A 27,224-nucleotide genomic window follows, 5' to 3' on the forward strand; every position below is an offset into this window, starting at 1 on the left:
TTGTACTCAACTCTTGAAAGCTGAGTCACGCATACACATAATAAGCAAGACAGTGGGAAACAAGGACTCTCTCGGAGGCTCACAGACCTTCTGATTCCAGTCACCAGCCTACAAGATCTAACCATGTGTCAGGAGCTCTCAATCTTGGCTGCCCAATACAATGACCTGGGAAGCTTTAAAACATCTTGATGTCCAGACCCCACCCACAATAAGTGAATCAGAATCCCAGATATGCGGCCGGGGCATCAGCATTTGTTAAGGCTCCCCAGGTGACTCCAATTGGCAGGCAAGGCTGAGAACCCCAGGGACAGAGCAGAAGGAACTGGACTAAAATCCGCATGGAGAGGCCCCTGCCTAGGGCCCGGCTTGGGGGCCCACGGAGACACAGGCATTACCTGATACATCTTGGTCTTCATCGCCATCACAGCATTGACGGGCACCATGAGGACCATCACCGCCACTCCAGCGAAGACAGAAGGGCCCAGGTTCTAAGGAAGGAAAGGAGACTCTTCATCACTCACCAGACAGGAGAAAACAGGGCCCCTAACAGCTTCCCCGGCTGATCCATCCCACGTGGATGCTGCTGACCAAGTTCAGGTCAAGGTGTATTACTTTTACCCCACAATAGGGTGTTAAGAGCCTGTGGTTTCATTCCTAAGCATCTCTTCGGGTCCTCCCAATCCCTTGAAGAATACGCAAGTCCATGCTCCTTTCTCCCAAGCCCTTGGGGCCACATGAGTTTTGCAAATTACAACTTTAGGATTCTAATTTTTTTTTTTTTTTTTAGGAGATGAGGTCTCGCTATGTTGCCCAGGCTGCAGTAGAGTGGCTATTTGCATCAGTGATCCTCCTACTTCAGCCTCCAAAGTAGCTGGGACTACAGGTAAGCATTAGGTCTTGCTACATTGCCCAGGCTGGTCTCCAACTCCCGGGCTCCAGTGATCCTCCCAATTCAGCCTCCCAAGTAGCTGTGACTAGTCACACCACCATGCCCAGCTAATTTTTTTGGTTTTTTGTAAGGACAAGGTCTCACTATGTTACTCAAACTGGTCTCGATCTCCTGGGCTCAAGTGATCCTCCCAACTCAGCCTCCCAAGCAGCTGTGACTACAGTCACACCACCATGCCCAGCTATTTTTTTGATTTTTTTTGTAGAGACAAGGTCTCACTATGTTGCCCAAGCTGGTCTCAAACTCATGGGCTCAAGCGATCTTCCCACCTCTGCCTCCCAAGTAGCTGGGATTACAGGTGCGAGCCATCACACCCAGCTTAGATTTTTAGAAAGGTAATAAGGTAGTAAGTAGAAAAGTGTGAATATGACCACCTGACTGCTTATCCTGCTTGTAGGCTGCTTACAAGTTTAGCCCTTGGCTACTGTCTGCATACTTACAGGGTTTCCACCATTAACAGAATTGGTAAGAGTGGCTCAGTGTGCCTCAACTGTTTGTACAAACAATATGGTTTATGCTGAACACCGCTTTCCCTCTGGGAGTCTAGACTTTTGGTATATGCCAAGCAAAGGGTGCTTATGTGACCTGCCCCTAATGCAAACCCAGGCACTGAGCTCCTACCAAGCTTCCCTGGTTGGCAACATTTCACACACATCATCATCATGGTTGCCAGAGAATTAGTGCACCTGTGTGACTCTGCTGGGGACTCCCAGAAGCCTGTACCTGGCTTCCCTTGAACACTGCCCCATGTGTGCCTTAATTCTTTGCTAATTTTGCTGTATTAACGTACAGCCTTGTGGCCAGGTGCAGTGACTCACACCTGTAATCCCATCACTTTGGGAGGCCAAAGTGGGAAGACAGCTTGAGGGTAGAAGTTCAAGACCAGCCTGGGCAACACAGCGAGACCCCCCCCATTTCTACAAAAAAATAACTTGGCCAGGGATAGAGGCATGCACCTGTAATCCCCAGCTAGATGAGATGACGAAGTGGGAAGATTGCCTGAGGCCAGGAATTTAAGTCTGCAGTGAGCTATGATCACACCACTGCACTCCAGCCTGGGCAATAGAGCAAGACTCTGCCCCTTAAAGAAAAAAAAAAAGAACAAAAACACAAGACAGCCCCCACAACAAAGAACTGTCTGGCCCCAAGTATCAACAGTGCTGAGCTCAAGCAACTACCATCTAAAACAAAATGTGATGTTAGACAATTTTCTTAATGTTTCATAAACCAATCCTGAAGGCAGTTCTATAACAAATGTTCCAAAAATATTTTTCCCATAGTAGCACTTTTGCGAAAGTGGACTCCCCAAGACACCTGCTTGAAAAGACAATTTATTTAGATTTTTTTTTTTCTTCTAGAGATAGGGTCTTGCCTTGTCACCCAGGTAGGGGTACAGTGGTGTGATCCTAGCTCACTGCAGCCTCTGAACTCCTAGGCTCAAGCAATCCTCCTGCCTCAGCCTCCAGGGTAGCTGGGACCACAGGTAGGTACCACCACACCCAGCTAAGTTTTTTTTTTTTTTTTTTTTTGTAGAGACAGGGTCTCACTATGTTGCCCAGGCTGATCTCAAACTCCTGGCTTCAAGCAATCCTTCCACCTCAGCCTCCCAAAGTGCTAGGATTACAAGCTCATGCCACCTACATCTGCCCCCAGCCTATTAGATAATTAAATTCTGGTGTTTTTTTCTGAGTTCTATTGTTAGAAACACTTTACTCACCTTCTACTCTATAAATGTACAAAAAAAGCAAACTACAGCCAAATAAACCAGTAATTTTTTTCTTCTTCCTTTTTGTTTTAAGACAGAGTCTCACTCTGTTGCCCACGCTGGTGTGCAGTGGCACAAACTCAGTTCAATGCAACCTCTGCCTCCCAGATTCAGGCCATTCTCCTGCCTCAGCCACCCAAGTAGTTGAGATTATACGCATACACCACCATGCCTGGCTAATGTTTATATCTTTAGTAGAGACAGGGTTTTTGCCATGTTGGCCATGTTGGTCTCCTGGCCTCAGATGATCCACCTGCCTCAGCCTCCCAAAGTGTTCAGATCACAGGCATGAGCCATTTCGTCCAGACCTTCTCTTTCAATAACAGATAATAATTTGAGCTGTGCCCATTATGTACCAAGCCCTGCTGGGGTTGTACCCACGGAAGACACAAAAGTCAGCTGCTGTATGTCTGCAAGTAGCTAACACGTTACCCGTCAAAGAGGAGGCAGTACATTGAGCATGCAAAAAAAAAAAACTATTTCAGAAAGTGGGCTGGGCGCTGTGGCTCACGCCTGTAATTCCAACACTTTGGGAGACCACGGAGGGTAGATCACCTGAAGCCAGGAGTTCAAGATCAGCCTAGCCAACATGGTCAAACACCGTCTCTACTAAAAATACAAAAAGAAAAAAAAAAATTAGTGGGCATGGTGGCGTAAGCCTGTAGTCCCAGTTACTCGGGAGACTGAGGCAGGAGAATTGCTTGAACCTGGGCGGCAGACGTTGCAGCGAGCCGAGATGGCACACTGCACTCCAGCATGGGCAACAGAGCGCGACTCCATGTCAAAACAAAAACAAAACAAAAAAAAACTATTTCAGAAAGTATTATTAGATGAGTTCCTATACTAAAGTTATTGGGATTCAAAATTCAACAGAAGAAGAAGTCCATCTAATTGAGAGGGGAGGGGAAATCAATGGAAGCAGTGTTTGTTACAGCCTTGGGGGATGAGCAGGCTTTCATCAATTAGGAAGAAGGAAGGAAAGGCACGTGGCAAAGATCCAGAGGTAGCAAAGCACAAGGCATGTGTTGTGCTATGAGCCTCTTTGCTTATCATCATTTTATTTTGGGAACTCTCCCTCTCCACATGGAAGGGCTGTCAATCACATGTCTTCGGCCATGGGAGAGGACATGTGACCCAGGCTGGCCAATCAGAGAACTCTGCCTCCTGGGCCATAGTGATTGGTTTGGGGTGTGAATAGGACCAAGCCAGGCCAATCAGATTGCTCTCTGAGACTGACTCTGGCTGTGCAGAGAAATTATGCCTTGTCTTTTCTCTGGCACCTTTATCTGTCAGGATGCTATCAGCCCAAAGCTACGGAGCCATGTGGGGAAGTACCACTGAGAATGATGACAACTCAGAGAACAGGGCTAGGAAATGATGAAAGAGTGAGTGAAACTGAGTACTGACAACATTGCCTGATCTCCTGGATCAATCCACGCCTGAAGCTAGTCCCCAGATTTCTGAGATACAGGCAGTCCCAAAGTTCCCTTTATTTACTTAGGCTACTTTTGTTTTTGTTTTTTCTTTTTGAGATGGAGTTTCGCTCTGGGTTGCCCAGGCTTGGAGTGCAACGGCCCGATCTCGGCTCACCACAACCTCTGCCTCCCAGGTTCAAGCAAATTTCCTGCCTCAGCCTCCCGAGTAGCTGGGATTACAGGCAAGCACCACCATGCCCAGCTCATTTTGTATTTTTAGTAGAGATGGGGTTTCTCCACATTGAGGCTGGTCTCGAACTCCTGACCTCAGGTGATCCACCTGCCTTGGCCTCCCAAAGTGCTGGGATTACAGGCGTGAGCCACCACACCCAGACACTTAGGCTACTTTAAGATAGATTTACATCCTTTGCAATTGAGAGAATCTTGACCACTATAATTAGGGACTAGTGAATAAGTGAGTCTGGTTAGTGTTTAGGAGGATTCAAGGGGAGAAATATGATGTGTCCGTTGTAGGGTAATTAATTACTGACACTGTCAAGGAAAGAGAAAATGAAAACGCCATGCCACCAAGGAGAATATCAACCTGACAATTCAGGAAAGGAACAAAATACCGAGGAACTGGTTAACAGGCTGGAAAATAAAATATGAATGACAGCCGGAACTGCCAGGGAGCTATACATGCCATTACCATCAACACCCACTCCCTCAGCCCACTGCCCACACGTAGAAGTTCCTCCCTGCATGCAAAGGGAAACGGCGTCAAACACACACCAGCCACAGGAGGTAGAGAGCAAGGATGACTTGCAGGGGGGCTGACCAGATCATGTTAATGTACATGGCCAAGTCCATGAACCTCTGAGCGTCCACAGACATGAGGTTGACGATCTCCCCGACCGTGGAGGATTTTCTGGCTGAATTGGTGATCACCAGGGCCTGTGGGACAAAGGAGAGGGAAGGTGGGTGAGTGTGGCAGGTGAAGAGGCCTGACTCTCCCTCCAGACCCACGGAGAGGAAAGAGACTCTCAGGGGCAGATATGCCGCAGATCTCTGCTCCTCCCCTCCCGACCTATCTGTCTGTCCGGGACGCCTGTGTCATCTCAAAGCCCACATTCTTATCCACGGTGCTCACTGCCTCGCAACCTTGAACTCATCAATTGGCAAGGGACCCTAGGTGTCCTCGAAACCAGGGCTTCGCATGCTTTAATGTGCACACATGCGGCTGGGTTTTTTGGGGAGAGTGGTTCGGTGGGAGTTGTTTCGGATTCTGCAGGTCTGGGGTGTGGCCTGGGATTCTGCATTTCTACGCTTCCAGGCTGTGCCAATGCTGCTGGTCTCAGATCCCACTGAAGGACCAAGGGTCTGGGCCAGGGTCTCTAAGCCTTGGCATTCTTGACATCTGGGGCCGGATAATTCTTTGGGGGGCTGTCTTGTGCACTGTAGGATGTTTAGCAGCATCCCTGGCCTCGACCCACTACATGCCCTCACCCCCAGTTGGGACAACCAAAAATGCCCCCAGATATTGCCAAACATGCCCTGGTGGGGGCAAATCTCCTTAGCCCTCAAACACGGTTGCACACTATCCTCTGGTGAGTTTTAAAAACACTAAGACATTAGCAGGCGTGGTGGCGCATGCCTCTGGTCCCAGCTACGTGGGGGGCTCAGGTGGCAGGATCGTTTGAGCCCGGGAGGTGGAGGCTGCAGTGAGCCAAGATCGTGCCACTGCACTCCAGCCTGGGTGACAGAGCGAGAACCTATTGCAAAAAATAAAAATAAATAAAAAATAAAAACGATGACACCTGGGTGCAACCTCAGCAAGCTCAATTTCACTGGTCTGGCGCAACCTAGGTGTCAGGAAGTTTTTTTGTTTTTTGAGACAGGGTCTCATTCTGTCACACAGGCCGGAATGCAAGGATGCTATCAGGACTCACTGCAGCCTCCAACTCCGGGGCTCAAGTGATTCTTTTAACTCAACCTCCTGAGTAGATGGAACTACAGGTGCACACCACCATACCAGGCTAATTTTTCTTTTATTTTCTGCACAGCCAGGGTCTTGCTATATTCACCAGGCTGGTATTGAAAGTCCGGCCTCAAATGACTCCCCCACCTTGGTCTCCCAAACTGCTGGGATTACAGGCAGGAGCTACAGCGCCTGGCCTGCATCAGTTTTAAGTTCCCCAGGTGAATCTAATTCACAGACAGGCCTGAGAATCACTCCTCTAGTCCATCAAGTACCTGAAAGACTATCTCTTCCTAACCTAGGAGCCAAGCAGTTTCCTTGACCTCAAGACAAAAAAAAAATAATGTATAGGGATCAAGAAGGTAATTTGGTTCCTTTGAAATTGGATGTACACAAATGCCTGCTACATACTCTTATCATGCAAGGAATGTGCCACCTGCTCAGTTCAAATGAAGAGTGACAACAGGCTGGGCGTGGTGGCTCATGCCTGAAATCCCAGCACTTTGGGAGGCTGAGGCAGGCGGGTGGCTCACCTGAGGTCAGGAGTTCAAGACCAGCCTGGCCAACATGGTGAAACCGTGTCTCTACTAAAAATACAAAAATTAGCCGGTCATGGTGGCAGGCGCCTGTAGTCCCAGCTACTCAGGAGGCTGAGGCAGAAGAATCGCTTGAACTCAGGAGGCGGAAGTTGCAGTGAGCCGAGATCATGCCACTGCACTCCAGTCTGGGGGAGAGTGACACTTGGCCTCAAAAAAACGAAAAAAAAAAATAAGTGACAACAAGCTGAAACACAGAATGTTAACAGCAGAATGAGGATCCAAACTTGGATTTCCCCACATCAAGGGCCACCGATCCAGCTAAGAAACTCAATTACGCACAGCTGATACATAACGACATCTACACGTCAACCCTTGAAATCCGCTTTCCTAACGTAAATGCCTGATGTGCACTGTCCCGGCCACCTAAGGTCACGGAAGCTACCCTCATCCTACTGCTCCAGAAGCTGGGCCAGAAATCCCCACGCTGGCCCCAGAGTAACCCAGGGCTGCAGGAGGGGATGTGGAAGTCGGGCCACGTGCCAATGGCACAGCGCCCCCTACCTTCCGACAGACAGCCCCAATGACAGCGGTCTTGATCCTCATGCCACTGACGAAGCAGATGTGGAAGTACTGGTGCAGCACGAGGGTCTGCAGGCAGGCAGTGATGAACAGCAGCACGGTGTAGAAGTAGCCCTGCCAGTCTGGGGCCTTCGTGTCATTCACAAACTTGATGAGCAACCTGCAAAGGAGCAAAGAGAGGGCCTGGAATGCCTTGTGACACATGGGAGCAGGGAAAAGAGCTTCAGTGTTGGCACTGCAACTTCTCCTGAGCCAGACGAGCTAGACACTATCACTTCAATTTCATAGACGGAAAAACAAGTCCACAGTGGTGATCTGGCTGTGCAGGTGGCCCAAACTGCTCATAAAAGAGGCCTCTGCCTTGGGGTTGTGCACTAATTGCTCTAGCTCTATCTCATCACCAGCAAGTCACCCAAAGGAATTGCATAGGGAACACGAGGTAAAGAGGTAGGGAGGAAGAAAGAGAATGAATGTGTAGCCCCCGAGTCACAGAGCAGCAGAGAGCCAGGAAGGAGAGAACCAACCTCCTTTCTGACTCCCCGGTTCCTGGTTGCAGTTTTTGTTGTTGTTTGTTTGTTTTATTCTTTGCTTTTTTTTTTTTTTTTTTTTGAGACAAAGTCTTGCTCTGTCGCCAAGGCTGGAGTTCAGTGATGTGATCTTAGCTTGCTGTAACCTCTGCCTCCTGGGTTCAAGCAATTCTTATGCCTCAGCCTCCTGAGTAGCTGGGATAACAGGCGTGCGCCACCATGCCCAGCTAATTTTTGTATTTTTAGCAGATGGTTTTGTCATGTTGGCCAGGCTGGTCTTGACCTCCTGACCTCAGGTGATCTTCCTACCTAGGCCTCCCAAAGTGCTGGGATTACAGGCAAGAGCCACTGCGCCCAACCCTGATTGCAGTTTTTTCGTGAGATCTCCTGGCATTTCCTTGCTCTTGGTTTCCCAAGACAGTGCCATATCCTCCCCATTTGGGTTTCAGGGGAGCCTAGTGGGTTTCTGTTACTTGCAAACGAAGTGGTCTTCACTAATATGGTAATTAAGTAAAGCATAAAGCAAAGCTAGGCAGTGACCGTGGCTCACATCTGCAATCCCAGCACTTTGGGAGGCCGAGGCAGGAGGATCGCCTGAAGTCAGGAGCTCGAGACCAGCCTGACCAACAAAGCAAGACCCTGTCTCTATTATTTTCAAAAAAGCTAAAGTAAAAATGGAGACATCTGGCTATGAGCCCACTTCAGGACACAGCATGACCCCAGGGTTATGACTGATGCAAATGAAAGATCAAATCCAAGGAGGGAAAATGGAGCCCACCTGGGAGGGAAGGGGTCTTACTTTAAGATCTGCCGCCCGGAAAACATCATCAGGTGGTGGATGGCCTTCAAGAAGAGGCTCATGAGGAAGTAGGGCCCAAAGGTCTTGTATAACACCTTAGACAGGGAGGGGTTCCACTCCTGTGGGGACTTGACAATCAAAGCCTCCACCTCCTCATTCGCATCCACCTTGGAACTCTCTTTCGGCTGGGCAGGATCCTTGGAGGAGTACACGACCTTCACCGGCTGCCTGGAACACAAGGAGGTGAAGCCGTTGTGGGGTCTGCCAGAGACGCAGCCCGCTACCACAAGGACATGGCCAGGGAATGCCACCCTGCAGGGAAGGCAGAGTCAAAGACAACAAGCCCAGGGAGAGAGGCAGCTCAGCACAGTGGTTATAAACACGGGCTCTAGAGCCACCGGCTCAAGGTCTGGCTTGGCCACTGGCCAGTTGTGTGGCTTCAGGCAAGGTCCTTAAGCTCTCTGGGCCTCAGTTTCCTCCTCTGTGAAATGAGGATAAAAGTAGGACCTACCTCCAAGGTAGGTAAGATTAAACGAGTTGAATAAGTTAAAGACTTAGAAAACTGATGGCTCCAAACTGATCTAGAGTCAAGGCAATCCCCATCAAAAGCCCAGCTGGCTGCCAGGTAGAAATTATGAGCTAACTCTAAAATTCACATGGAAACTCGAGGACCCAGAACAGCCAGAACAATCGTGAAAAATAAGAACCAAGTTGGAGGATTCACACTTCCTGATTTCAAAACAATACAAAATAACAATCATGGCCGGGAGTGGTGGTTCACACCTGTAATCCCAGCACTTTGGGAGGCCAAGGTGGGTGGATCACTTAGGGTCAGGAATTTGAGACCAGCCCGACCAACATAGTGAAACCCCATCTCTACTAAACATACAAAAATTAGCCAGGCATGGTGGCAGGTGCCTGTAATCCCAGCTACTTGGGAGGCTGAGGCAGGAGAATTACTTGAACCTGGGAGGTGGAGGTTGCCATCAGCCGAGATCACGCCATTGCACTCCAGCCTGGGTGACAGAGCAAAACTCCATCTCAAAAAGAAAGAACAACAACAGGCTGGGCGCGGTGGCTCACGCCTGTAATCCCAGCACTATGGGAAGCCCAGGTGGGCAGATCACCTGAGGTCGGGAGGTTCAAGACCAGCCTGACCAACATGGAGAAACCTCATCTCTACTAAAAGTACAAAATTAGCTGGGCATGGTGGCGCATACCTGTAATCCCAGCTACTTGGGAGACTGAGGCAGGAGAATCGCTTGAACCCGGGAGGTGGAGGTTGTGGTGAGCTGAGACCACACCATTGCACTCTAGCCTGGGCAAAAAGACTCGGTCTCAAAAAAAAAAAAAAAAAACATCAAGACAGGCAAAGGGATAGGCATTTATAGCTCAATGCAAAAAAAAAAAAAGAAAAAAAAAAAAAAGAGTCCAGCCAGCTAGGGCAACATAGCAAGACCCTATTTCTAAAAAAAGATTTTTTTTTTTGACTGGGTGCAGTGGTTCATGCCTGTAATCCCAGGACTTCGGGAGGCCAAGGCAGGTGGATCACTTGAGGTCAGCAGTTTGAGAACAGCCCGACCAACATGGCAAAACCTCGTCTCTACTAAAAATGAAAAAAATTAGCCAGGCATGGTGGCGGTTGCCTGTAATCCCAGCCACTTGGGAGGGTGAGGAAGGAGAATCGCTTGAACTCAGGAGGAGGACGAGGTTGCAATGAGCCGAGGATGTACCACTGCACTTCAGCCTCTGCACCAGAGCAAGACTGTCTTAAAAAGCAAATAAATAAAATTGACTGTGATGATGACTGCACAACTCTATGAACACACTAAAAATCAGTGAACTATATGTTCTGCATACATGAATCATGTGGTGTATGAATATCTCAATAAAGCTGTCACCAAAAAAGTAGTCTTTACCTTACAGGGATTTTTTTTTTTTTTTTTGACATGGAGTCTTGCTCTATCACACAGGCTGGAGTGCAATGGTGCAATCTTGACTCACTGCAACTTCCGCCTCCCAGGTTCAAGCGATTCTCCTGCCTCAGCCTCCCGAGTAGCTGGGATTACAGGCGTGCGCCACCACACACACCTGGCTAATTTTTATATTTTTAGTAGAGACAGGGTTTCACCATGTTAGCCAAGCTGGTCTCGAACTCCTGACCTCAAGTGATCTGCCTGCCTTGGCCCCCCAAAGTGCTGAGATTATGGGCATGAGCCACTGTGCCTGGCCAACAGTTCATTCTTGTACATCACTTAGTATTCGGTTGTGCAGATGTACATAACTGGTGCATCTGTCTGTTCACTTGCTAATAGATGTCTGGCTTACCTCCAGTTTGGGTTATCACAAAGTAGCTAAGAACATTCCTCTACCGGCCTTTTATGAACATATGTTCTCAGCTCTGTTGGCTGGCTGCCTGGGAAGGGGGTGACTGGTGGTATGGTCACTATGTCTAACTTAAAAAAAAACAAAAAACGGCCAAACTCTTCCAGTCACAGAAGCATTTCACATTCATGCCAGCAGAAACCACAGTCCAAAATGGCCCTAAGCTCTGAGTGGCCATACACAAAAGAGAATATAAAACCACTACACACAAACCAGTGAAGCACTGGGTTTTTAAATCCAAAGGTAGAGCAGGGAGATTACTCACAGCTACCTTTTTTTTTTTTTTTTTTTTTGAGATGGAGTCTCATTCTATCACCCAGGCTGGAGTGCAGTGGCACAGTCTTGGCTCATTGCAACCTCTACTTCCCAGATTCAAGCAATTCTCATGCCTCAGACCCCCTGTGGCTGGATTACAGGCAAGCACCACCACACCCGGCTAATTTTTGTATTTTTAGCACAGACAGGGATTCACCATGTTGGCCAGGCTGGTCTCAAACTCATCAACTCAGGACAGCCTCCTGCCTCGGCCTCCCAAAGTACTGCAATTACAGGCATGAGTCACCATGCCCACCCACACGTGACTCAGGGGTGAAGAGAGGTGGTAGAAGCATCCAGGAAACCACGCAGACCCCCCTGCCCTGGCATCCCTCACCTGATCCCCGAGCCTAGGACACCCAGCAGCCCAGAGCTGCACGGGCTGCATTCCTTTCTCTAGTTAACTAAAGGGATCTGGGTGTAAGCGGCCACACCAGGAAATTCCAGCCTAGGACAGAGTTTTCCTTCTCACTCTCTCCAGGTTCACAGGGGTTACAGGTACCAGATCTGGCTTACGCCTCTGGGAATAAGGCAAGCGATCCGTCTACCAATGTCCCAAGGAAATGATCCCCTGGCCCCATGCTGAGCATCCCTAAACACCATGGTACTCAACAGAGCCAGACCCTTCTCAAATGGCCCACTTTCAAGCTCAAAGACCCAGTTCTCACCACATCCTCTCTGGCAAGATCAAAGTGTGCAGATGAATACATAAAATTTGTACAACTAAAACCTGCCCAGCATTTACTCAGCGCTAGGGCACAGCTTATGACATATATCTCACTGAATTCTCAGAAAATGCTCTGGGTGAAAAATGGAGGCCCCAGTCAGGCACAGTGGCTCACGCCTGTAATCCCAGCACTTTGGGAGCCCAAGGTAGGTGGACTGCTTGAGCTCCGGAACTTGAGAACGGCCTGGGCAACATGGTGAGACATCATCTCTACAAAAAAAAAAAAAAATTACTCAGGTGTGGTGGCGTGTGCCTGTAGTCCCAGCTACTAGGGAGGCTGAGGTGGGAGGATCACTCCAGCCTAGGAGATGGAGGTTGCAGTGAGCCGAGATCATGCCACTGCACTCCAGCCTGGACAAAAGAGTGACACCCTGTCTCAAAAATAAATAAATAAATAAATAAAATGGAGGCTCCCAGTGAGGCATGAAGGGACTTCATGGACAGCCCTTGAGGTTCCCACCCTGGTCTCCCTGTCTTCACTCTTGTCCCTAATATCCACCTTCCCCAGGGCAGCCTGGGTTGTTATAAACCAGAACTCAGCTGGGTGTGGTGGCTCACACCTGTAATCCCAGCTATTTGGGAGGCTGAGGCAGGAGGACTGCTTGAAGCCAGGAGTTGGAGACCAGCCTGGGCAACACAATGAGACCTGTCTCTATAAAAAAAAAAATTTAAAAAGGCCAGGCGCAGTGGCTCACACCTGTAATCCCAGCACTTTAAGAGGCTGAGGCAGGCAGATCACCTGAGGTCAGGAGTTTGAGAGCAGCCTGACCAGCATGGAGAAACCCCATCTCTACTAAAAATACAAAATTAGCCAGGCGTGGTGGTACATTCCTGTAATCCCAGCTACTTGGGAGGCTGGGGCAGGAAAATTGCTTGAACCCGGGAGGTGGAGGATGCAGTGAGCCAAGATAGCGCCACTGCACTCCAGCCTAGGCAACAAGAGCAAAATTCCATCTCGAAAAAATAAATATAAAATATAAAATTAATTAGCCAAGCATGGTGGTGTGCACCTGTAATCCCAGCTACTCCGGAGGATGAGGTGGGAGGATTGCTTGAGCTCGGAATTTTCAGGCTGCAATGAACTGTGATCATGCCACTGCAATCCAGCCTGGGCAACAGAGCAAGACCGTGTCTCTAAAATACATACATACATACATACATACATACATACAATAGAACTCATGTCACACCACTGCCCTGCAGAAAACCTGCCCCTGTGTTCTCACTGCACCTGGAATCCCACCCTAACTCTCAGAGGAGACCCCTGCAAATCCTTCTCCTGCTTCATCTCCTCCCTTTCTCTCCGTCACTCACTTTCCTCAAGCCACACGAGCCCCCTGATGCACCACAAGCGTCCTCAGAGCCTTTGCACTGGCTGCTCCCTCTACCTGGAAAGCCCTTCCTTCCCCAGATACACACAAGGCTCACTCCCTCTGATACAAGTCTCTGCTCAAATGTGACCTTCTCAAAACAGATATACATGGTCAGCTGGGCATGTTAAACAAAAATACTTCAAAAAGCAGTAACACTCAGGATGCCAGAGGCTCGGAAAGAGCCAGAGACAGACTTAGGGAGGGACAGGCACATGCTCACCAAGGGTCATGGCCGCACTGGGTAGAACTTTGACCACTGTATCTAAAACAGCTCCCTCAGCCGGACGCGGTAGCTCATGCCTGTAATCCCAGCACTTTGGGAGGCCGAGGCAGGAGGATCACTTGAGGTCAGAAGTTTGAGACCAGCCTGGCCAACATGGTGAAACCCCATCTCTACTAAAAATACAAAAGATTAGTCAGGTATGGTGGCATGCACCTGTAATCCCAGCACTTTGGGAGACCGGGGCAGAAGAACTGCTTGAACCCGAGAGGCAGAAGTTGCAGTGAGCCGAGATCACACTACTGTATTCCAGCCTGGGTAACAGAGTGAGACTCCATCTCAAAAAAAAAAAAAAAAAAAAAAAGAAAAGACACACACACACACACACACACACACACAAAAGCTTCCTCGGTTACTCTCACCCTCATTTCCTCATTTTTATCTCACCCCAACACTATCATTCTCCAAAGCTTCTTATCAATGCATGTTTCACAACCAACGTCCTGTCTCCCATATAGAATGTCGATGGCACCCAACTAGAGTGTGTCTCTTTTGTTCCACTCTCTGAACCCTTCAGGGACTAAACATCGCTAAGCACAAAAGCAGCAGTCGGTTTCATCTGCTCAATGGATTAAGGGCCAGGCCAGTGGAGGAGCTTCTTGATTCAAACTCTGTCCTCCTCCCAAGGCTGTGATATTGGCCTCTCCCATGGTGTCTCCAGCAACCTGCTCTCCTGACAAGCTCCAGGGGACACAAAGGTGGGCATCCTTCTTCCATGAAAGGAAGCCGAGCCAGGTGATCAGCAGAGGCATGGATGAGGAATGCTGAAGCCCACGCTGCAAATGTAGCCTGCTTAGCAGTGGGGGATGCTGCAGGTGAGGATGAAGGAATCCAGATGAGATGGGTGATGTTAGGGGTCAAGTTGACTGGGTTAAGGGATACCCAGATGGCTGGTAAAGTGTTATTTCTGGATGTGTCTGTGGGGGTGTTTCCAGACGAGACTGGCGTTTGAATGAGTGGACTGACTAAGGAAGATCCATCCTCACCCCATGTGGGTGACACCGCCCAATCAGCAGAGGGTCCGGACACAACAAAAAGTCAGAGTAATGGCAAATGCAGGCACTCTCTCTTCTGCAGCCGGGATGTCATCCTCTCCCACCCTTGAACATCAGAACTCCAGGATGTCTGGCCTCTGGACTCTGGGACTTACCCAATGACTCCAGGTTCTCAGGCCTTTGACTGTGGACTGAGAATTCCACCATCAGCTTCCCTGGGTCTGAGACTTTTGGACTTGGCCTGAGCCATGCTACCAGCTTCCTGGGTTCTCCAGGTTGCAGATGACCTAGTGTGGGACCTCTCAGCCTCCATAATCACATGATCCAGTTTCCCTAGTAGATCCCCTCTCATCCTCCATCCACCCATCCATCATCTATCAATCCTCCATCTATCATCCATCTATCATCTATCCATCTACCTACCATGTATACATCCACCAACTATCTATCCATCTATCATCTACCTATCATCTATCATCTATCAATCTATCATCCATCTATCAATCTATCATCTATCCATCCATCCATCCATCCTACTAGTTCTGTCCCCATGAAGAACTGTAATCAACAGGGGCCCCACCTCTGCCTGCCAAAGACCTTCAACTGGGTCATGGACATGGGCCGTTTCCTTACAATGCTCAGTCACAGATGCCCAAGCTCTATCTGCCTCCCACGAGACAATTTCTCCCATCACCTGGACCACCCAAACAGCCTCCGACCAGAGTCACAAGGTCCTCTGCTGATGTCCTAGTGGCTGGCACCATGGATGTCCCAGATTCCCACCCACCATCTGGGTCTGACTGAAGGCCTGTATCCTGGACATCCCCGGAATAGAATGAGGAACTGAACCCCAGTCTGGGGTTTTTCCCTGTAAGGCCAATGGGTCTGTGGGGAATCCAATGCACCACACTGGCCCCATCACAGCTTATCGTAGTAAACTTACCCCAGAACAGGCAACAGGAACAAAAACAGCCATTCTACTACCCTCATGGCCGCAATCCACTGCCCCCACGTCACCTGCAATTTCATGTTCCAGCTTGTCCGGGCTCCAGACACGTCTTATGTCCTTGTTTAATTGGCAGCTGCTTTTCTTTCTTACTGTTACATAGAATAATAACGCATCGTGCAACTAATGGCGTCTCAGATTTGATGAGTTAAGGTATGTGCAGGGGAGGCACTGGCCTGATTCCCAAAAAAATGACAGAGGAGGCGCAGTGGGGCACGCCTTACATAGCAGGTAGAGCCTAAAAGCCAGTACAGCCAAAATCACCTTCAAATGGGGCTTCTTTGGCTAAACAGATTTACATGGTCAGCTGGGCATGTTGGACAGAACATTCAAACAGCAAGAACATGCAGGATGCCATATGCTCAGAAAGACACAGAAAAAAGTGAGACTGACTCAAGGAGGGATAGTCACGCGCCATGGCAAACAGCATCAACTGCCTGTTTGGACAACATTTTTCTTTCTTCTTTTTTTTTTTTTGATACGGAGTCTCACTCTGTCTCCCAGGCTAGTATGCAGTGGTGAAATCTCAGCTCACTGCAACCTCCGCCTCCTGGGTTCAAGTGATTCTCCTGCCTCAGCCTCCTGAGCAGCTGGGATTACAGGCGCCTGCCACCACACCTAGCTAATTTTTGTATTTTTAGTAGAGACGGGGTTTCACCATGTTGGCCAGGCTGGTCTCAAACTCCCGACCAAGTGATCCGCCTGCCTCGGCCCCCAAAGTGCTGGGATTAGACATGAGAGCCACCGCGCCCAGCTTCTTTCTTCTTTTCTCTACCCAGTTGCCTTAATGACATGTGAGATTCTACCCCATTTGGCAGAAAAGCAAACTGAGGCCAGGAGGAGAAGTGAGGCATCTTGCCCAGAACCACAAAGCTAGTAACAGGCAGCACTGCCAGGGCCCCATCCTGGATTCAGGCCACAGTAGTGGAAAGGAGGTGACTGGGGCATCCTGGAGGACAAGGAAACTCACACTTACTTCCTAGTCTTGGCACATTCCTTCTTCCAGTTCTTTACCAAAACAGGCACGACTTGTTCCGACGTGTCCTCCTTGTTTAAGGACCAGAGGTCGCTGCCCTCCAGGGGCTGGCGGTAGCCCCGGACAATCAACCTAGGGCCAAGACACAAGGGGGTTAGGCAATGAGAGTCAATGAGAGGAGGAGGAGGAGGACGGGGCTCACTCACTTCACACACCTGCTGATGCTGCTCACCTCTGCAGCACAGCTTCCTGCTGCAAACAAAGGCAGCCACGCAGCTGAGGAAGTCAGAATGTGGATGCACATTTGCACATATTACAAGCTAATTACAGCTCATTCTGTCGGGTCATGCAGGAAAAATGGCTTTTTTTTTTTTTTTTTAGTGGTGCATACAAAAGACTTAGGGAAAAAAATGATTTAGGAGCAAAATATCAGGATGGCTCTAATTTATTTTTTATTATTCATTCATTATTTATTTGGAGACAGGGTCTCGCTGTGTCACCCAGGATGGAGTACAGTGGCGCGATTGCAGCTCCCTGCAGCCTCCAGCTCCCAGTCTAGAGCAATCCTCCCACCTCAGCCTCCCGAGTAGCTGGGACTTTGGGTGAAAGCCATTATGACTGGCTAATTTTTTTTATTTTTTATTTTTGTAGAGACAGAGTCTCCCTATGTTGCCTAGGACTTTGGGAGGCCGAAGTTGGAGGACTTTGTGAGCCCTGGAGTTCAAGACCAGCCTGGGCAACATAGGGAGACTCTCTCTACAAAAAGTAAAAATAAAAAAATTAGCCAGTCATGATGGCTCGCACCTGCAGTCCCAGCTACTCGGGAGGCTGAGGTGGGAGGACCGCTAAGGCCAGGAGGTGGAGGCTGCAGAGAGCTGTGATTATGTCACTGCAGTCCAGCCTGGGCAACAGAGTCAGACCCTATAAAAAGAAAAAAAAAAAATAGGTTGAAGGAAAAAATAAAAAAAAAAAAAGGCTGACATGACAAAGCATTAGTAAGCATGAAATCTGGGTGATGAGCTTATTGAATTTTATTATATTAATCTTTCTATGTGACTCCATCCAGGCTGGAGTGTAATGGTGCCATCTCGGCGCACTGCAACCTCTGCCTCCTGGATCCAAACGATTCTCCTGCCTCACCCTCCCAAGTAGCTGGGATTACAGGCATGTGCTGCCTGGCTAATTTTTGTATTGTTAGTGGAGACAGGGTTTCACCATGTAGGCCAGGCTGGTCTCGAACTCCTGACCTCAGGTGATCCACCCACCTCGGCCTCTGAAAGTGCTAACATTACAGGCATGAGCCACCGCGCCCAGCAGACTAAACACTTTTATAATAAAAGGTAAAATACTTTCATCTTTTGTTCTAAAACAATTTCAAACTTATAGAAAAATTACTCAAATCATACTAAGAATTCACTCAACTCACCATTGTTAACACGTTGCCACGTCTGCAGTATCATTCTCTCTCTGTATCCATTGACATGCACACACATGCAAACACATCATCTTTTTCTGAACCATTTAAACAGTTAAAGGCCTGGCACAGTGGCTCACATCTGTAATCCCAGCACCTTGGGAGGCTGAGGTGGGTGGATCATCTGAGGTCAGGAGTTTGAGACCAGCCTGGACAACATAGTGAAACCCCATCTCTACTAAAAATACAAAACTTAGCTGGACATGGTGGCAGGTCCCTGTAATCCCAGCTACTCAGGAGGCTGAGACAGGAGAATCTCTTGAATCCAGGAGGCGGAGGTTGCAGTGAGCTGAGATCCTGCCACTGCACTCCACCCTGGACGACAGAGCAAGACTCCATCTCAAAAAAAAAAAAAAAGTTAACATATAGGCTCTATATGCCTTTACCCCAAAAAACTGGAGGTATCCCCTTCCAATCCGGGACATGCTCTTATGTAACTAGAGCACAATTTTCCAAAACAAGAATGAATGTTATTAGCATGCACTGTCCCAGTGATGCTTTTTAATAGTAACTTGAAGGAATTATTTAAAACATCTAATTTTTTAAAACAATGTTTGTCATTAAGACAAGGATGAGACCAGGCATGGTGGCTCACGCCTGTAATCCCAGCACTCCGGGAGGCTGAGGCGGGAGGATCACTTGAGCTCAGAAGCTGGAGACCAGCCTGGGCAACATGATGAAACCCCACCTCTACAGAAAGTACAAAAATCTGCTGGGCATGGGGGAACACGCCTGTAGTCCCAGCTACTCAGGAGGCTGAGGCAGGAGCATCACCTAAGCCCAGCAGACTGGGACTGCAGTAAGCTACAATTGTGCCGCTGCACTCCAGCCTCAGCGACACAGCAAAAGCCTGTCTCAAAAAAAAAAAAAAAAAAAAAGATGATGCATATTAGGGGCAAAAAAAGATTCTTCAAACAATCCCCACTAAGATGTTAACAATGGGCAGAAAAAGATATACAAAAAGAGGACCTGAAGGTAGCTGGGCATGGTGGCTCACACTTGTAATCCTGGCACTTTGGGAGGTCGATGCGGGTGGATCACCTGTGGTCAGGAGTTTCAAGACAAGCCTGGCCAACATGCCAAAACTCTGTCTCTACCAAAAATACAAAAAGTAGCCGGGCATGGTGGTGCATGCCTATAATCCCAGTTACCTGGGAGGCTGAGGCAGGAGAATCGCTTGAACCTGGGAGGTGGAGGCTGTAGTGAGCTGAGATTGACAGAGCGAGACTCCGTCTCAAAAAACAGAAAGAAGACCAGAAGGAGGCATACTAAAATGGTGATACTGGTTGCCTCTGGATGTCTCCTATACTGCTGATCTGCACATGTGGTTTTTTAACCCACACTTCCTATGGTGAGGCAGTATTATTTTTCTAAGGAGTGGGGGACAGGAGGGGGACAATGTCAATAATAACTATACCTAATATTTTAAAAACCCAAATCTGAAGCTAAAGCAAGAGCAGTCCAGCATATGGCTGTCCCAGACAAAGCCTTCTGCAGAGGTGTAAGCTGCTCACGGCTCATGTGTTTATCACATTCAAGTTCACGGAACTGCCGGACAGAGTTGGTGTCTCTGAGACCACATGGCCAGCACAGGCAGATTCGAGACAACTCTGCAGAAGAGCAAAGGAGAGAGAAGTCGGGGAGGGGGGAGCTGAGCATGTTCGTTCCTTCGTTCATTCATTCATTCATTCCCCACCACCTCCCTGAGGTCTGGGGGGCCCGGCCTTACCCTGTGATCCACCAGAAGGTGATCCTGGACAGGAAGGAGGCGCTGGACTCCGGGCAAGGATTCTAGTGGAAAGAAGCACAGGTTTGGGAGGAAGAGAGAAAGGAACGATTCGACTTTTCATCCAGGTCAGAGCTTAGCAAGTAGTCAGCTGCTCACTCTTCCTTCCAGAGGACTAGCGTCAGCTCCACACCATTCTGCACCCCAAAAGGACCCTCTCCTAATCCCAGGAGAAAGAAACTCATGGCAGCTCTTCCAGTTTCGATCAACGGAGTGTCTACCATGTGCAACCACAATACAACATGCTATAGACCTGTCTTATCTTCTATCCCCGCAACAACCCTAGGAGCTGGTGTTAACGTCATCCCTACTTCACTCATTCATTCAACAAATATTTTCTGAGCCCCTACTATGTGCTAGGCATTCTACAAGGTACTACACGACAACCTCATGAGCGGGTATTACTATTGTCCCCACTGTACTCATTCAGTCACTGAATATTTATTGACCACCTACTATGTGCTAGACACTCTACAAGAGCTTACATACTTGCATTATTTTATATCCTCATGGAATTCTATAAACATGGTATTACTATTATCTCCACTTCATTCATTCATCCAACAAGTATTTCCTGAGCACAACCCTTGTGCCAAGCACCCTGCATACAAATCTAAACAAACGAAATGACCCCTGCCTGTATGGAGCTTGTGGTCTACTGCAGTAATCATCAGTAGTACCTGCCAAGATTCTCTACTATTAATAGCTAGCTCGGTTCTAAGTGCTTTACACAAACTACCTTATTTGATCTTCATCCTCGCCTCACAAGATAGATAAAAGTATTATATCATCCCTGTTTGGCAGTTAAAAGAAACTGGGCCTGTAATCCCAGCACTTTGGGAGGCCAAGGCAGGCAGATCACAAGGTCAAGAGATCGAGACCATCCTAGCCAACATGGTGAAACCCCGTCTCTCCTAAAAATATAAAAACCGCCCCGCGGTCCCAGTCCTGGGCTCCGGGCGTCTCGCAGCCTCCACGGAACCCCGCCCAGCCTCTTCGGCTCACGGGGACCCGAGAGACACCCGGCCCCGTGACGCGCCCGGGCCCCAGCCGCCCTCCTCAGGCGGGGCCCGTCAGCCCGCGTCCCCCTGTCCGGGTCACAATGGCAGCTCGAGACTGGGAAACAGTCGCCTCGGAGGCGGGAGCCCCGGGCCGCAGCACCATCCCCATCGCCCCCTCCCGGTACGGACCTTCTCCAGGGACGCGTCCATGGCTGAGGCGGCCGGTGGTGGCCCGGCGGTCCCGGGCTCTACTTCCTCCTCCCGCGCCCCGCCGCTCTTTCCACGCTGGCAGCGCTGACGTCCCCCGCGCCCGCGGCCGGCGGGGCGGAGAGGAGGAGGAAGTGCCTGGCGGCGCCCGGGGCTGGAGAACTTGAGGGTTGAGGGGCGGCGGGGCGAGGCGGGGCGGGGCCCCGTGGCGGTGGGCGGAGCCCTCTGGGCTTCCGTACCTGGCCCTCCCTAACGTGCGCAGGTGAAGCGGGGAGGATGCCCAGTGGATTGTTCACCAAACTCTTTCCAGCAGCCTGTTGCAATCATCAAGGTAGAAGTATAATAATCACAAAGTACTATTCATGGAGTGAAAGGCTGGAAATACTAGTGACGCACCTTCACTTCCGGGCCCAGGATTCCAAGTCTCCCGCCTCACCTCCCGCTGGCATCCCTCGAGAATGGAACAGGCCATTCGCCAGGGAGGCGGCGAGCGAGCGAGCAACCTTGCGCATGCGCAGGACTCGCAGCGTCCTCGGCGCCCGTGGACTTGGGGGTTTTGGGGTTCGGGGCTACTTGGGTGAATGCTGTTCAGAGAAGGCGCTGATCTAAGCTGAGGTGTTGTCTCAGACCTTACCGCCGAATTCTAGACGGAAAAAATTGTTGAAACAACTGGTCCAGCCTCCTTCATGTCACAATTATGACTTGTCAGGTAGTGGGTAATAGTAATAATGATAATATTAATACATCAGCTGCTGCTCTTCCATTTTCCTATTTCAGCAGCTCTAGGAGATCATTATCCCCATTTCACAGTGCCGATCTAGGTAGGATTCAGACCCAAGCCCCATGAGTCCACATACTGCTTCCACTCCTACTTTACTTTAAATGTTTTAAAAAGTTAATTTTTTATTAATTTTTTTGTCTTGTTAACCGATGAACTGAAGAGAAAAAAAATTAAAATCTCATTTTAATACAGAAGGTGGGGGTGTCTCACTATGTTACCCAAGCTGGCTTCAAACCCCTGGCCTCAGGCGATCTTCCGGTCTCAGCATCCCCAAGTGCTGGGATTAAGGGCGTGAGCTACCACGCCCGGCCACTTTTGCAATTTTACTGCAATGTGTTTCAAACGAATGGGGAGGGCGTTCATTTGCTTAGATTCCTCCGACCTTAATGTGGGAAACTGATATAGACTACCACAGTTGCAATCAATGGAACACTTCACCTCTGCGATGACGCTACAACCACAATCTTACTCCTTTTCTCTCCTGTTTTATACTCTTCCTCCCGCAATCTGTGTAAACAAGGTCACATTTTCAGCGCAGTAACTCCATGTTTTGAGCTATCTACGTTGTATTTGGTAAATTGCCTGGTTATGTTAATGAAATTATTTTCTACCAAAAAACCCTTGTGTGCTGGTTTAGACTGTACTGTGGGAATATTCTGACTCTCTAAAGAGCTTTCCAAACAGAAGGAATGATAGATTTATGTCTTTCAAGAATTGAAGATTGAATGTACCCCCGCTTGAGCAAAACAAGTCACTTTTCCAACGTGTTATGAAATTTTTCAAACGTAGAAAAGTTTAAACAATTGTACAGTGAACAACCATGTACCCACTACCTAGATTCTACAGTTAATTTTCCCTATATTTGCTTTATCACATACACATCTATATATCCATCCATCGATATATGTTAGTACATTTCACCTCTGAGCACCTCAGCATGGGTATCATTCAAAACTAGTAAATTTTAAAGTCACCTCCAAGTTTCTGTGGATTACATTACAAAGTATAATAGATTCTACAAAACAAATACTAGAGAGAAAAGTTAACCTTACTGTTTGAAAAGTAGACTTTGAAAACCCAACATGAAAAAGTGGAAATAATCAACTGGATTATTTATTATATTTAGCCAAACATTTATTGACTGCCATCTTGGACAGTTGTGCTGGAAATAGTATGTAAAAGAATAAGAGGCTGGTTCAAGACCAGCCTGGCCAACATAGTGAAACTCTGTCTCTACTAAAAATACAAAAAATTAGCTGGGCGTGGTGGCAAACACCTGTAATCCCAGCTACCTGGGAGGCTGAGGCAGGGGAATCACTTGAACCCGGGGGGCAGAGGTTGCAGTGAGCTGAGATTGCGCCACTGCACTCCAGCCTGGGCAATAAGGCGAGACTCCATCTCAAAAAACAATAAAAATACAAATAAGAGGCTGGGCCGGGCGCGGTGGCTCACGCCTGTAATCCCAGCACTTTGGCAGGCCGAGGCGGGCGGATCATGAGGTCAGGAGATTGAGACCATCCTGGCTAACCAAAAATAAATAAATTTGGTACAAATTTTTGTACCAAAAATACAAAAAGAAATTAGCCTGGCATGGTGGTGGGCGCCTGTAATCCCAGCTATTCTGGAGGCTGAGGCAGGAGAATGGCGTGAACCTGGGAGGCAGAGCTTGCAGTGATCAGAGATCGCACCACTGCACTCCAGCCTGGGCGACAAAGCGAGACTCTGTCTCAAAAACAAAATAAAATAAAAAATTTAAAAATTTTAAAAAGGCTGGGTGCGGCGGCTCATGCCTGTAATCCCAGCACTTTGGGAGGCCGAAGTGGGCGGATCACCTGAGGTCAGGAGTTCGAGAACAGTATGGCCAACATGGTCAAACCCCCCATCTGTACTAAAAATAGAAAAATTAGCGGGTGTGGTGGCGTGCACCTGTAATCCCAGCTACTCGGGAGGCTGAGGCAGCAGAATCGCTTCAACCTGGGAGGCGGAGGTTGCAGTGAGCCAAGATTGCACCACTGCATTCCAGCCTGGACGACAAGAGCAAGACTCCATCTACACACACACACACACACACACACACACACACACACACAACAAAGACAAGCTCTCTGCCCTGAACACACACAACAAAGACAAGCTCTCTGCCCTGAAGAAAAACACTATTTTGGGTAGAAGTTTTTACTTTGGGATGCAGATGGAGGTCTCTGAAACTATACTCAAAATTTTGTGTGTGAGTGAGTGCATTTTTCTGGGGAAAACATCCATTGTCTTCATTATATACTCAAGTCTGTGATTCCCCCCATCCCCAGAAAAAAAAAAAAAGTTGAAACCCTTTGGCTTGTGGATGCACAGATAGGAAAACTGATAAGTTATAATGCAACATTCTATGGACTAGTGAAGAGAGATAAGCAGAATATTGTACAGTTTGGAGCATGAAGCCATCAATTGTGGGGAGGTTTAAGCTCTACTGACATATGGCTTTATGTGCTGCTAACAGACCTTTCTTTTTCTTTCTTTTTTTTTTTTTCCAGACGAGTCTCACTCTGTTGTCTGGGCTGAAGTGTAGTGGTGCAATCTCGGCTCACTGCAACCTCCGCCTCCCTGGTTCAAGCGATTCTCCTGCCTCAGCCTCCCCGAGTAGCTGCAACTACAGGCGTGCACCATCGCACACATTGTATTTTTAATAGAGACGGGGTTTTACCATGTTGGCCAGGCTGGTCTCAAACTCCCAACCTCAAGTGATCCTCCTGCCTCGGCCTCCCAAAGTGTTTGGATTACAGGCCTCAAACACTTCTCTTTTTTTTTTTGAGATGGAGTCTCTCTCTGTCGCCAGGCTGGAGTGCAGTGGCACCATCTCTGCCCACTGCAAGCTCCACCTCCCGGGTTCAAGCAATTCTCCTGCCTCAGCCTCCTGAGTAGCTGGGATTACAGTTGCGTTCCACCAAGCCTGGCTAATTTTTGTATTTTTAGTAGAGATGGGGTTTCACTAGTTGGACAGGCTAGTCTCCAACTCCTGACCTCAGGTGATTCCACCCACCTCGGCCTCCCAAAGTGCTGGGATTACAGGCGTGAGACACCGGGCCCAGCCTCAACTGTAGACTTTTAACTCAAAGGTACAAAAAATTGGATATGTCTGGGCCAGCTTTTTCCCTTGTGGATAGTATAGTCCATTGGTTAGATTCAGACTGTGGCTACAGTAGAACTGGACTTTTTTTTTTTTTTTTAAGCTGTATAAGTGAAAACTACTTGAGCAAGTTACTTAACCTCTTGGTATATTAGTTTCCTCATCTGTAAAATTCTGGTTATACTTGCCTTTTAGTGTTTGTTAAACATTCTTATGATCAAAAAACAAGCAAATAAAAACTCCTTATCTTCATCCACATCCCCTTCTGGTTACACCTAATGGTCTCAATTTTCTGATCACACAAGCACCACCAACTCATCTCAATCTAGCTTCGGCTTTTTCCCTCCACCAAACAAGTCTCACTAAAACCATCTCAGTCCATCACACCTGACCTCTCAGCAGCCCTAGAACCAGATGATCACTTTCTTCTTGAAAACTGGACTTTCCATGCTTCCCACAATGTCAAATTCTCCGGATCGTCACCTTCCCTTTCTGCCTGTTCCTTCTCAATGTCTTTTGGGGTTTCTTCCTCCTCCACCAATGTTTAATTGTTGGATTTCCTCAGCACTCAGCTGGCAAGCCCTTTTTTTTTTTTTTTTTTTTTTTTTGAGACAGAGTCTTGCTCTGTTGCCCAGGCTGGAGGGCAGTGGCATGATCTTGACTCAGTGCAACCTCTACCTCCCAGGTTCAAACGATTTTCCTGCCTCAGACTCCTGAGTAGCTGGGATTAAAGGCACATGCCACCATGCCCAGCTAATTTTTGTATTTTTAGTAGAGACGGGGTTTCACCATATTGGTCAGGCTGGTCTCGAACTCCTGACCTTAGGTGATCTACCCGCCTCAGCCTCCCAAAGTGCTGGGATTACAGGCGTGAGCCACCGTGCCCGGCCTGGAAAGTCCTTTTGATTTCTTCTTCTACATAATTTCATCCTCCATTATTTCAATTAACATCTATATCAAACTGAGAGTTCTTCATCAGTGGGTTGTGATATCAACCATTGGGTCATGAGTAGCAATTTTTTAAAAAATGAAATAGGATGCAAAACATCAGAGCACATCATGTGGATTAAGGATAATTAGGCAGTAACCCAAATGTCCATCAACAGACAAACAGATAAACAAATTGTGGCCTATCCCAACAATGGAATGGAGTACTGTACTGCAATAAAATGGAGTAAATTATTGATCCATGGGACACCACAGATTAGGAGTTGGCAGACTTTTTCTGTAAAGGGCCTGGTTGTAAATATTTCAGGCTTTGCAAGCCTTAATTTAGGTTCTTGCGATCTCGGTCTCAAGTATTTGATTCTGTAGCATGAAAACAGCCATAGACAGTGTGTAAACAAATGAGTGTTGCTGTGTTCCAATAAAGTTTTATTTATAGACATTGAATTTTGGATTTCATTTAATTTACATGTGTCACAAAATCTTCTTCTTTGAATTTTTTTTCAATCACTTAAAAATATAAAGTCATGCTGAGCTCTTAGGCCTTTGCACAATCAGGTACTGGGCCAGATTTGGCCCACAGGCCCTAGTTTGCTGATCCCTGTCATAGATGAATCTTAAAAACATTACGCTGAGTGAAAGAAGCCAGATACATGGCCTGGAGCCTGTAATCCCAGCACTTTGGGAGGCCGAGGTGGGAGGTTCACTTGAGCCCAGGAATTTGAGGCCAGCCTAGGCAACATAGAAAGACCCAGTCTCTACCAAAAAAAAAATAGCTGGGAGTGGAGGATTTCTCAAGCCTGGGAGGTTGAGGCTGCAGTGAGCTGTGATTGCACCACTGCACTCTAGCCTGGGTGACACAGCAAGACCCTGTCTCCAAGGAAATAAAAAAGCCAGATACAAGTGAATACCTATTTCATATGTATACTGTATATATACTCTGGTTTCATTTATATGGAATTCTAGAAAATGCAAACTATAATGACAGCCTGGGGCTGAGATGGAGGGGGAATTGACTGCCAAGGGGTGCTGGGGAATTTTTGGAAATGACAGAAGAGCTCTGTATTTTAATCGTGGTGGTTACACAGGTATATACATTTGTCAAAACCTGTTGAACTGTACATGTAATATGGGTGAATTTTATTATATAAAACATGAAAATCTATTATGTAAAACATACTTCAACAAAGTTGATTAAAAAATATCAGAGCATTGGTTGGTTATTTACTATTGGGTAAAACAATTCTTTTCTTTTTTTTTTTTGAGACCGAGTCTCACTCTGTTGCCCAGGCTGGAGTGCA

At 48.0% G+C, this 27,224-nt stretch overlaps 1 pseudogene; it reads right to left on the reverse strand.

Moving 5' to 3' along the window:
* The window catches only part of LOC115834018, a 45,758-nt pseudogene extending 24,529 nt beyond the window's left edge, over positions 1-21,229 (reverse strand).
* Between the last annotated feature and the right edge of the window lie 5,995 nt (positions 21,230-27,224).

Source organism: Nomascus leucogenys, unplaced genomic scaffold, assembly GCF_006542625.1.
Source record: "Nomascus leucogenys isolate Asia unplaced genomic scaffold, Asia_NLE_v1 000904F_72622_qpd_obj, whole genome shotgun sequence".
Lineage (NCBI taxonomy): Eukaryota > Metazoa > Chordata > Mammalia > Primates > Hylobatidae > Nomascus > Nomascus leucogenys.